The sequence below is a fragment of the Peromyscus maniculatus genome, chromosome 11 (assembly GCF_049852395.1).
Source record: "Peromyscus maniculatus bairdii isolate BWxNUB_F1_BW_parent chromosome 11, HU_Pman_BW_mat_3.1, whole genome shotgun sequence".
In the NCBI taxonomy this organism is placed as follows: Eukaryota; Metazoa; Chordata; class Mammalia; order Rodentia; family Cricetidae; genus Peromyscus; species Peromyscus maniculatus.
The window spans coordinates 85,267,046-85,279,532 of NC_134862.1; positions in this window are offsets into that span (position 1 = coordinate 85,267,046).

The window sequence follows — 12,487 nt, forward strand, 5'->3', positions numbered from 1 at the left end:
GGAGCCTGCATGGGACTGCATTAGGCTCGCTTCATGGTGAGACAGTTGTGTAGCTTGATCTGCTTGGGGGGACCCCTGGAGGTAGGATAAGAACCCATCTCTGGTGCATGAGCTTTTTGGAGTGAGCTACCAATGGTGGGACACCTCATGCAGTCTTGAGGCAGGGGGAAGGGCTTGGACTTGCCTCTACTGGATGTGCCTCCCCATGGGAGGCCTTGCCTTCTTATGGGTGGAAGAGAGGGGTGGGTTGGGAGGGGGAGGCTGGGGGGCAGGAGGAGGGAAGAGGGGAATCTTTGATAGGTGTGTAAAATGAGTGAACACTTTTCTTAATTAAAAAAAAAAGGAAAAAAAGAAATATAATCATGTATGCCCATTTTCTCCCTCCAGTTCCTCTCGTTTCCCCTGACATGCCCCTTCTTGACTTCAAATTTTTTTAAATAATCCATTAAGTACCATTAGTGCATAGTACTGATATTAAGTACTGATATTGTGCATAGGTGTGACCACCCCCTGGAGTATGGGAAACCTATCCGTGTTCCCTAAACAGAACAATTCCCCTTCCCCAGCGACTACCTACTGCCAGCAGCTCCTTAGAAAGGAGTGGAGCCTGGAGCTCTACCTTATCTATGCCAGAACTTCTGCTGGCTTGGTTTTGTGCAGGGACCCACAGCTGCCGTGGCTTTATAATCGCAATAGCTACGTCATGGCCTGAAGACAGCATTTCACAGTTCACCTCCCCACCATCCTCTTCCTCTTACATGCTTGCCATCCGTGATGTGGGCTTAATACAGATGTGCTCTGTAGGTCTGACTGTTGAGTCTCTCCCTCTCAGCACTGTGACCAGTTTTTCATCTCTCCACTGAGTGCTATCTATTGAAAAAGAAGCTTCTCGGAGCCAAGTGGGAGAGCAGCCCAGGTCAGTTGGTCACGGGAACATCTGACACCAGGAGCTGGAAGGACAGAATGTTTGAATTCTAGGGACCCTTTACATGTAGGCATTGGGAGTTGGGTAAATGGGGAGAGTTTGAAGGGATGTTTTTCATTTTAGATGATGTTTATGTTTTAACATAGGCAAATCTGTAGATATTCTAAATGTTTTATAATTATTGATAATGCCTACAAATATAGACATGGAACTATCCAAAAATGTGAATTATTAGGAAGAGAAAAATCACAAAGCTGGGCCAATTGGTTTTTGTTATAGATCGTCTCTTTCTTCCTCTTCCTCCTCCTCCTCTTCCTCTTCCTTTCTCTCTTTTTCCTTTTTTATTTACCTTCTGTTGTACCGGGGTGGAAGCAAGTGCCCTGCCGCAGAGCTGCATCCTCAGCCCTACAATGGACCCCTGTATACATGTCAAGCAACCTGAGCAGGTAGGCTGTGCGCTGGCTATGTAATTCACAGAATGATAAACACAGCCATTCACCCTAATTTCTATAGCATAGAAGGAGTAATTGAACATAACCTTCATACAACCTTCAGAAATCCAAGAACGGTAACAGAGAGTTCCAGGACTCTGCTGGGCAGGTAAGACATGGAGATCAATTAGTCTTGAGGAGGTAAAACTTGTAAAAGCTGCTACTGCACTGGGCGGCACTGAGTGACAAACAGAAGACATTTGAGCAAATCTCTCCTGTTTAGTTCCCATCTTTCCTTCCAACTTTCACCACACACACACATTGAACATCTTTTCCAAACGCCCAGAGACCATCCCTAACTCTACACCCCACCCCCACACCTCACCCATTCATGTCCCCCCCCCTCCAAAAAAATGCAGCACAGGCATCACAAGGGTGACAGATGAGAAGAACTTTGAGGCTCTGACACTTCGTGACATAAATATTTATGTACCTAATAAAGAGAGAGACGTTCTGATTCGGTTGATGAGGTGCCTGGAAGGAACATCAGGACAAGCTCTCATAAACAGGAATCCCTAGAGCTTCCCGGGAAACAGATGCTCAGGCATGGGCCCTGCTGACAGCAGCCTGTGTGAAACAGGCCCACCCATGCTGGGGGGTCGGCTATTTTTACCAATGCTGTGGTTTATAGCTAACAAATGCTTGATACTCTTGAGTTTCCTCACAGAATTTGGATGAATCATTTCCTCCAACTACCACTCCGAAATGAACATTCTCCTACGCATTGATGTCAGATGGAGGCTTCAGTGGAGGTTCAGCTTCCGGCTATGGCTCTGGACCCACCCTCCTGAGGCTCAGATCTGAGATCAGAACTCTGAGTTCTGGTCCCTGCCTTGCTTCTCAGTGGCCTATGAAAGACCTGGATTTGATGCTTTCTCTCCCTGGTCAACAAAAGTGTGCATTCTACTTGAAGGAACACAAGAGCTAGAGAAGTGAACCATGTTCTGTTCTCACTGCAAAAAATGTGTCTTCACAAACCTAGTAGTTGTACACAGGAAGCAGGAAGGGAGGAAGGGAGGGAGGGAGGGAGGGAGGGAGGGAGGGAGGGAGGGAGGGAGGGAGGGAGGGGATACAGTAGAAACTGGGTGAATCTCAGTGGGTAGAATGCTTCACCAGCATGCATAAAGCCCTGGGTTTAATTCTCAGCACTACATAAACTGGATGTGGGGTGCAAGCCTGGAATCACAGCACTTGGGAGCCAGAGGAAGGAAGATCAGAAGTTCAAAATCATTCTTGGTTACATAGAGAGTTTGAGGCCAGCATGGGACTCACTGAGACACTGTCTCAAATAAATCAATGTAAATGGATAGATAGATAGATAGATAGATAGATAGATAGATAGATAGATAGATAGATAGATAGATAGATGGATGGATAAGCAAGCAAACAAATAAATAAAAATAAATGGTGAACAATGTATGATAACTTGATGGAGTGAGGAAAATGTTATGTAGGTGGGTGAAAAGTGAGTTGATAGCATTATATTTGCTGTCAGAAGCCAGGCAGAATAAAGAGGGACACCGGGCTGTTCATGCTGTCCCTAATAACCATGCAAAGTGGCAACAACACTAATGTTTCAGTTTCTCCATTCCTCTCCAAAAAGAGGAAACATGGAGATATGGATGCATGTCAGTGTGTCACTAATGCCATTGGAAGAGACAAAAATCTGCCACAAAAATCATTTGGCGTCATAAAAATGTTTTAAGATGTTTTAGCCTAGGGGAGATGTCTTATCATATTACCTCTGGCTTTATTGGTTATGGTTTCTTCTGTGTCCTCCTCAACCTGAAGCAAAGACTCTCATCCATGTCTATCAGCATAGTCCTGTGGTCTCAGATACATCACCCCTGGCATCCACACTCAGGCAGAGCAAAGGCAATTAGGATAGCTGATGCAGCCCTCAGAGCTCTGATAAAGGAGACAGGCTTGGAAAATGAGAAAGCCAGTAAGCACCCATTACCTAGTTCCACTTCATTCTCACTTCTGAAATAGACACTGATAATGGAGCAGATACACTTTCCTACCAGGACCCAATGTCCCAAAATCTTCTTCAACACGGGACACCAATTTCTCATGACCAATGGTGGCAAGTTGATAAAATTTGTCAACCTTGATATAAAAGTAATAGAAATTCTTATTTGACACAATCTATTGCTTTTATTAAGAGTGAGACCAGAGCAAGACACCAAAGTTTCCTCCAACTCTCGTGAAGAGTGCAAGTGTGAGAACTAAAGGCTGTGGAAACTTGCAGTCTGGAATTTGAAGGATGCAACTCTTGTCAAAGTAAACATGAGCTGCACCAAGTTCCAATGAACTCACTCAGCTACACTGGAGAAAGGAATCAGAATCATCTGGAAGCTTCTTATCATATCAAAGCCTACATCACCTGCCTGCCCAGAAGCACTTTAGTCTTTCCTAAATCCTATGACATCATAGTCATGTGACATCCAAGTGTGAAACAACTCTGTTTCAAACTCTAAGCAAGGCACATAAGAATAAGGAGGCAGGGAGAAAAAGTTGGGAATAAAATCACATGATGGCTCTTTGTGAAATGCAAGAGAAGGGATGCTAATAGTAGTAAACTGTTGAGTGATAATGACAATGTCTAACATTTATGGGGACATTCCCACAATCTGGGCATGCACTGTATCAGCACATAAACAAGCCTTTGTAGTGGGTGGGGGCAGGCTCTATTTATAAGTAAAGTGCTGGAGCTCACAAGGATAAGAAATTGCTCAAGGTCACATAGAGCTAGAATTCAAAGTCAGAATCCTCTTGCCTGGAAGCCTAGCCCTTTCCTTTTTTTGTCTCAGAGAAGACAAATGGAAATGACATTGGGATATTAAACCTCCATTGCTCACAAAATGGGGCATTTCCCTGGCAGCCTTGCCCCCTCTGGGTGGCAAATATTAATTCATGTGAGCCTGTCAGTTGGGCAAAAAAGAATTATAAACACTGTCCTCAAGAAGGAAAATGTCCTCATGGAGAGTAAGCACGGATAACTACACCATGTAAGAGGTAGGAAATGAAGCAAGCTTGAGGAGCCTCTGCCTCCTCCACTGTCTTAGCAGCTAAGACAGCACTGGAACCAGAGGTCTTCAGAGCTGTGGGATGCAAGTGGTGGTTCTTCTGCTGTCTTTCCTCTAGACAGAGGAACCAAACTGGAAACAAAAAAAAAAAATAGAAACAATTGTGACAAGTCCCAATGGATGGAAACCAAAGACATGGTCAGCTATCCTATAGTCTCAGTTATTCCAAGAGAAGGGATATTGAGGCTCGATTACATCACAGCCCAGGCTTAAATGATGAGAGTAGAAAAATAGAAGCCTATGAAAGGGAATTTTCCATTAGGGGTCAGAATGCCAGCAGTCCAAGAAAGGGATCCTAGAAGGATCCAAGAGAAATAACATTGAGAAATGCAGAAGTAAGTGGCAGATTCAAGAATGAAGGAAAGAGACAGGGCACTATGGCATGAATATAGCCCCACACTGAAGAGCTAGGCAAAAAGAAACTGAACATGACTTCATAGAGTGAAGCCAAGCCTCAAGCACTTGAAAGGAATACTGTGCTTTTTTTTTCCACAATGCACACTAAGCACATGACAAACACTGGCTCATTGCATTCTCAAAATAATGCAATGTCATAATACAGAAAATGTTGTTAGCCTCGTGTTACAGACAAGAAAAGTTTTCAATTTTCAGAGCATCTCAGTTCACAGGAAGTAACATAGCTTGCCAACGCCACCCAGGAGGAGCATGGCAGATGTGAGAATCACACTTGGGCACGTGGGACCAGAATATACTAGTTTTAATGTCTTGCCTTTGTTTCTTTCTGGTTTACTGCACACCAGAAATAGGACACACTTATTTAATATGAGCACCATTTCTAGATCCTGTCTCATGGAGGTTTTCGGTTATTATGTAAAAGCATCTATCAAAAGCATCGAGGATCCTTTGTCAGCTGTGTCCTCCCTTCAGAGTCATTTGTGAAATGCTTACACATTACTCTAGAACATAACCATATTTGGAGATCTCTATCATTGTTGAGCTAATGTTTTGTGTGTTTGCTTGCTTTGAAAACAGGATCCCTGTATATAACCCAGGCTGGCCTAGAATTCACTCTATAACCCAAGCTGGCCCAGACCTTTAGTGCCTCTGGCCTCACCTTCCCAAGTGCTGGGGTAGTGGGCATGAATCACCACATTCAGCAACACATAAAGCTTTAAGGTGAGTTTCAAGCTGATATAAGTGGCATCTTTAGAAAAGGAGATTAGGACATAGACACAGAAAGAGCACACAAAGACACAGGGAGAAAATGGTCATCTGTAAGTCAGGGGCCTCAGGAAGAGCCAGCCCCACTCAGACTTCTTACTCAGGGAATTGTGAAGAAACACATATCATTTCTTTAAGCCACCCTGTTTGAGATGGTTTTGGCCACCCTATCAAACTAGTATTGTGTCCGACTACCTACACTCTAATTGCTGTGTCTTGAACTGACCCAAAAGGGAGTTGGAAAACTGCAAATAAATCACAGAAGAAGGTCGGGTGCACTCAGGTTGGTATTTGGAGGAATTTATAGTCTTCCATTTATGTGAACCAGGACAGTAACAATACAAAGAGATGAGAAATGGAATTGAACGATTATAAGAATTCCATATTATGCAGGACATAGTGAAACATAGTAACTGAGAGTTTATGAAATTATGTCAAAGATGCAGACGATAATATATGGCAACTGATAGTACAAAAAGTAGTATTTAAAATCTAACAAAAAAGAAAATATGAATAAAGAAAACACTTGCTTATTACAAAAAAGACAATAACGAGAAAAGAATAAATGGGACAAAGGACGACAGCAGCAGAGCAACACGGTTAATACAACCATGAGAGCAACTAGAATTTCTTCGGAATGGTCTGAACATGCAGATTTAAAAGCAAAAATTGGGGAACTGGTCAAAAACCAAAACACAATTATATTTTGTTTATGGAATGCCATTCAATTAATTGAAAAATAAAGATACTTTTGATAAAAGAATGAAAAATCGAAACCATGGTAGCTAAATACATACCATGTGGCTATACTGTGAACAACATCAACTTTAAGTCAAGAAGGACTTCAGGAAGAAGGTTACATCACAACGATAGAAAGCATCATGATGTGAAGCTCTCATCTTAAACCCATAGGTACATAACAACATTGATTCAAAATGTATAAAGTGAAACTTGACAAGAAATAGAAAGAGGGTGAGTCGTATTCAAAGTCATAGCTGGAAATATAAATATTCAAGGACTCAGTGAAGACACAGACAAAATAGCAGTGTGGACCCAGAAGATCTCAGAAGGGAAAATATTCGAGTTGACACAGCACTTGGTCAACAATAACATACAACAAAATTGATGATAAAATGTCATAATAGAGGGCTGAGATATGATGACACAGTGGTTAAAAGTGCATGCTTTTTTTCCCCCCCAGAGGAATAAAGTTCAATTCCTAGCACCCATGTCAGTCAGCTCATAATCACCTGTGACCCCAGCACCGGGGACCAGAAGCCTCTGGCTTCAGGCCCCCATGGATGCCTTCCACCCCACGCATCTATAATTGAAAAGAAAATAAATCATTTTTTAAAATTTAAGCCACAAAGAAAATCTCAACAGGTTTGAAAGAATGAATACTTCACAGGGAATGTTTCATGACCAGAATGGAAATTAATTAAAGATCAATATCAGAAGAATAACTCTAAAATCCCAGGTATATAAAAATAAAACAAAATTCTTAGGAACCCACCCATGCATGAGGAAACTTCACGGTGCAAATGAGAAAATGTTGTAAAATATCTGCTAATGAAGGTCTGTGTGTGAAACTATGGGCAAGAAAAACAGTGAACAGAGGGAAATGTGGGGTTTTAATCTCGTATCTAAACCTCAATGGGGTTTAAAATCAAAGATATAGGCTTTTACATACTACACAGCAAGCAAAAAAAACAAAACAAAACAAAAAAACAGTGAATTAAGCTGAAAGAAAACAGAAGAGAAAAATTAGTAACAAGAGCAAGAAAATGTTGTAATAGGAAGCAAGAGAAAAATCACAATTAACATAGCTCCAGTAAGACTTACCAAAAAAAAAATTACAATTAGCAATAACAAAATTCAGCAATTCCCTACAAATATTTTAGCCAGAAAATGTAAAATAATATGAATAATTTGATGCCAATAAATTGAATTGGACTATTTAAGTGAAATGAACAATTAAAAACACAAACTGTAAAAATGAACGTAAGGGAGCTGGGCCGTGGTGGTGCACACCTTTAATCCTAGAACTTGGGAGGCAAAGCCAAGCAGATCTCTGTGAGTTCGAGGCCAGCCTGGTCTACAGAGCAAGATCCAGGACAGGCACCAAAACTATACAGAGAAACCTGTCTTGAAAAAACAAAAACAAAAACAAAAACCAAAAAAAAAAAAAAAAAAAAAAAAACACCCAACATCCCTTGATATGGAAAAACTTTCAGAAAACTGAAACTGCACTCAGAGTCTGTGCTGATGTCCGATGCTCCTGTTACCATCAAAGATCATGCAGACACCCAAGATCAAAGGCCAAGTTAATGTCTCAGGGCCATGCTGCCACTGGGGGCAGTGGTGACCTCCAGACCCAGCTGCTGCTAAGGACCATGTTGGGGTCCATGGTCCTACCACAGGTCGGGATCTAACATGATGTCCAGGTCCTGCATTGCTGGCTAATGGTCATGCAGAGGCCCAGGGTTGGGGCCACAACCTGAGGCCTTGGTGATGTTCAGTGACCACGAACACAGCCACAGGAACCATTTTCACCTGGGTGGCCATTCCTTCCACCCAGAGCCAGGATGTTGTCTGGGCCTAAGCTACTGCCAAGGGCCATGTCTGGGTCCATGATCTAGCTGCAGCTGGGTCTGTGACCAGTGTCACTTCAGGAGGCCTTTGGAATTGTGCAAGATGAAATCAGAGGGCTATACTGAGCCAGCCCCACCCATCATTGCCCTGGGAGAGCTGGCCCTGCACTCAGGAACGAGGGCCCCCACCCCTTACCATAGGCAAAGATGAACCTACCCTGAGGACATGCATGGAGGGAAGCTGACTCCACCACTGCACCTGAGGCTGGTGGCCCCAGTGGTTGACCCACCCTGGCATCTACACTTAGGTCCTGCTGGAGCTCTTAAAGGGACTAGTCTTGCTGAATGATACCTGCAAGATCTCCAAGACAGAAGACATCCCAGAAGAGTTCTGGTGAGGATCTAGGAGGATGGGGGTACCAAAAACCAGAGGCCTTGAACCAGACCAATGGCTCATTGCAATGAATAGTCGCCCGTCAAGCTGATGGGACAAAGGAGTATACTCTGACACACCAAAGGCTCCAGTGCCATCAGGATGGATGAAGAGGTGTGGAGAGTCAGGAGAGAAGGAGAAGCAGAGATTTTCTGTTTCTGGTGTGGCTTTTGTTCTGTTGTGGTTTATTGGGGGTTTTGTTGTTTTGGTTCTTGCTTTTGCTTGCTTGCTTGCTTGCTTTGTTTTGCTTTCTTTTATGGGGGGATGCAACAGGGATGGGGGAGGGATATGGAGGGGACTTGAGGTGGACAGAATTGGGGTACATGCTGTGAAGCCGCCAAAGACTCAATAAAGAAGTAAAAAAGAAAAAAGAAGCGCCACGTCCATGGGCATGGTGTTCTCATTAATTAAGGATAGTTGTCTGACAGCAGCTCAGTTGAGAGTTATCAGCCGTTCTCCATCACACCATCTGAGGAAGTAGGACCTTCCGTTCTGAAGGAGGGAATTCGAACAATGGACCCCAGTGCTCACTCTTTCCTGACAGATCAGACCTTGACTACAGCCTGTTCCAGGAAGACCCTGGAAGCTTGTCAAGTTGTTCACTGGTGGCTTAGTAATTTGGAGTTCTAAGAAAAAATATGAAATGAGTTTATTCCATTGTATTAGTCGGGGTTCTCAAAGGAATAGAACTGATGGAATGAATTTATTAGAACGGCTTACAGGCTGTGGTCCTGCTAGTCCAACAATGGCTGTCTACCAAGGGAAATTCCACGAATCCAATGGTTGTTCAGCCCATGAGACTGGATGTCTCAGCTGGTCTTCAGTATAGTATACATTGAGGTCATGAAAAAGTAGCATCTAATGCCAGTGAATGGATTAGCTTTCTAGCAAAAGTGAGGGCAAACACTTCCTTCTTCCATGTCCTTTATACAAGCTGCTGGCAGAAAGTGTGGCCCAGATTTAAGGTGGAGCTTCCTGACTCAAAAGATCTGGATTTAGGGTGGGTCTTCCCACTTCAAATGATTTAATTAAGAAAAATGCCCAGACACTTGACTTTTAGTTAGCTCCAGATGTAGTCAAGATGACAAAAATAGCCTTCACATCCACAACTGTTTTATATTCAAATGTCAAGATAGTTGGAATATTAAAATCAATTTCATTTTTAATAGTGATATATTCTTACCTTGTATATCTCTAAATACTAAAAGTAATAAATAAATCAGATTATCTTGATTAGCTTTCCAGTACTAGGTCCAAGGCATCTTAGTTAATATATTCCCATGCCACCACCATACAAAGGTGATTTTTAAAGAATTATTTCTTTATGTTGGCTTTGTGTATTTGTGCATCTATGTATGAGTGAGTATCTATGAGTCCAAGTACCCCTGGAAGCCAGAAGAGACAACCATATCCCTGGAGCTGGAGTTGTGGACAGTTATAAGCCATCCAGCATAGGTGCTGGGAACCCACCTTTGATCCTCTGCAAAAGTAGTACACATTTGTAACTGTTGAGCTGTCTCTCCAGCTCTAAGCATACAGTATTTTAGGTTGCTTAATTTATGCTCTTCCCTCATCCTCATCTGGATACATCACATGCATCAGTACTGAAAGGGATTACTGGCTCCAACATGGTACACTGATGCACAAAAATAGTGATGAAAACAGAACACAAATATAACTCAAAATAGCAAAGTAAATGTAGAAAGGGGCAAGAATTCCAGGGCAGTGGATGTTCTGAGACAAATGGAGATTCTGCAATAGCTAATAATAAAACATGTGAGCAGGAAGCAATATCATGAATATGTGAACATAATATTTGTTAGATACTTGTTTCTGGCATATTGTCTGCTGTGCTTTGCCAGATATTGGCAGAAAACTACTGGAGAATTTTGAATCATCTTCTAAAACAGTCTCATAACTCATAAATGACTGATTAAGAATGTTCCTCCACACCAAAGCGATGAGCTCCCTCCCCAAAAGCAGAGGCCAGAGCCAACAGGTCAGCACTCAAAGTTGCATTTTTTTTTCCCGATAAGCACAAGTGGGACAAGCTCTGTGATTGCCAGGAGTCATGAGATAAGAGCAAAGCTTGTGAGAAGATGTTCAAAAAGAATGCTGAATACACTCAAGTTCCTATGGGCATGTTTTTTTTTTTCTGAAATGAAAACTCGAGCAATGAAATGGTCTTTAGCATGGGGAGAAAGAGGCACTATCATAAGTATATGTTAAAAAAATACTTTGCCTTGGCATGAATGATGCCACTCAAGTGCAAAGTTCAAATCAGCACTTGGCAAGTGTGTACTACAAAGAAGACATATTCAACTGTCTCTTAAAATTCAATCTTATTAGAATAATAACAATTACTGATTGGACTGGTTTTTATATTGAAAAGTAGAGCCTCAGTAGCCAACACAAATAGGTAAGCCTTCTAAGCAGAAACTGTCACCAAATCTCAATTTATAGTCTTTTTTTTTCAAACATGTAGTAGATGATGATCAATAATTTATCCCTTGACCTTGAACCAATGTCAAAGAAAATAGAACAATTGGAGCACTTGGTTTTCCTCTGGGTGCACATTTGAACGTGTAGGAAAAGAATAGTCAATAGGAACAAGGCCATGCTGACTCCTGATGAAGAACACCTATAAAATGCTTCTATGAGTTTCCAACAGAGGGAAGAAAGGGGAAAGCATTCTTTACAACATGTCAACTATAGTTAAAGACAGCATCTCTAATCTGTGATCACTTTGTTGTACAGATTGACTCCAAAACACATATGAAATCACAAATAACTCGGACTTACCACATCAGAACCCAAGAATAAAGATGTTCCTCAGAAGCCCATTTAATGAATTCAATAATTGCACTGATAAAAATTCAACTCTCTGTAGTAGCTGGTATTTCACTTGTTGGAGGAAGAAATTAGTTACATACACGAGAAAACGTCAAACCACATATGTCTTAGTACTTGAACAAAACACGTTCAGTGTCCAGGACAGCATGCAACAGAGAGTTAATTAGTAACCTATTCCCTGCTGTATCACAACGAACGTGTTTGAATTTCTGAATTTCTTTGTGTCTAGTTCTAAGCATTGGAAGAGTCACAAGACACTTGTGTCTGTTCTAGATAAAATGCAACTGTGAATTAGGAATCTCTAGCTGGGAGAAATGAAAATCCAGAAAACTTGGCATGGAATCTGACCTGTGGCTTGAGTTATCTGCCTTCAAGTTGAAAATACTTAATGATGTGAAAGTTAGAACCATCATCATTACTGAGGTACATGAATATTTATTAACTGTTTTAATGTTATTTAATTTTAAATTGTAAATATTCTGTTTTAACTGTATCCCAATTTGTGATGATTCTTAACAAAATTTCCTCTCCTAAAGCTTTGATTTAAATTGATCTGTGATTCCCAGGCACTCGAAAGACACCACTGAAGGTGACTCTGAATTCTACCACAAAAAGGTTGTCTCCCAACGCCAGCCCCAGCAAGAACAAAAGCCGGAAGTTCGGCTACATAAAGTCTGAAGGATAGCACTGAGCACAAAGCTGGCAATAAAATGAAAACCCATATCAGCCACCTCCTCTCATCCTGGGTACCAGCTGTATGTCTTATTTTATGATAGCTACAAGTGACAGAGTATTTCTGAAATGCTCTACCAAGCAGGCAGATCCTTTCCAAAGTCAAACACTATCAGATTTCTGCTATTTGGTATGCACTGGTGAACACTCCCCTATTAAACTATCTGTCTTTCACAGTCTTCTCATCCCTC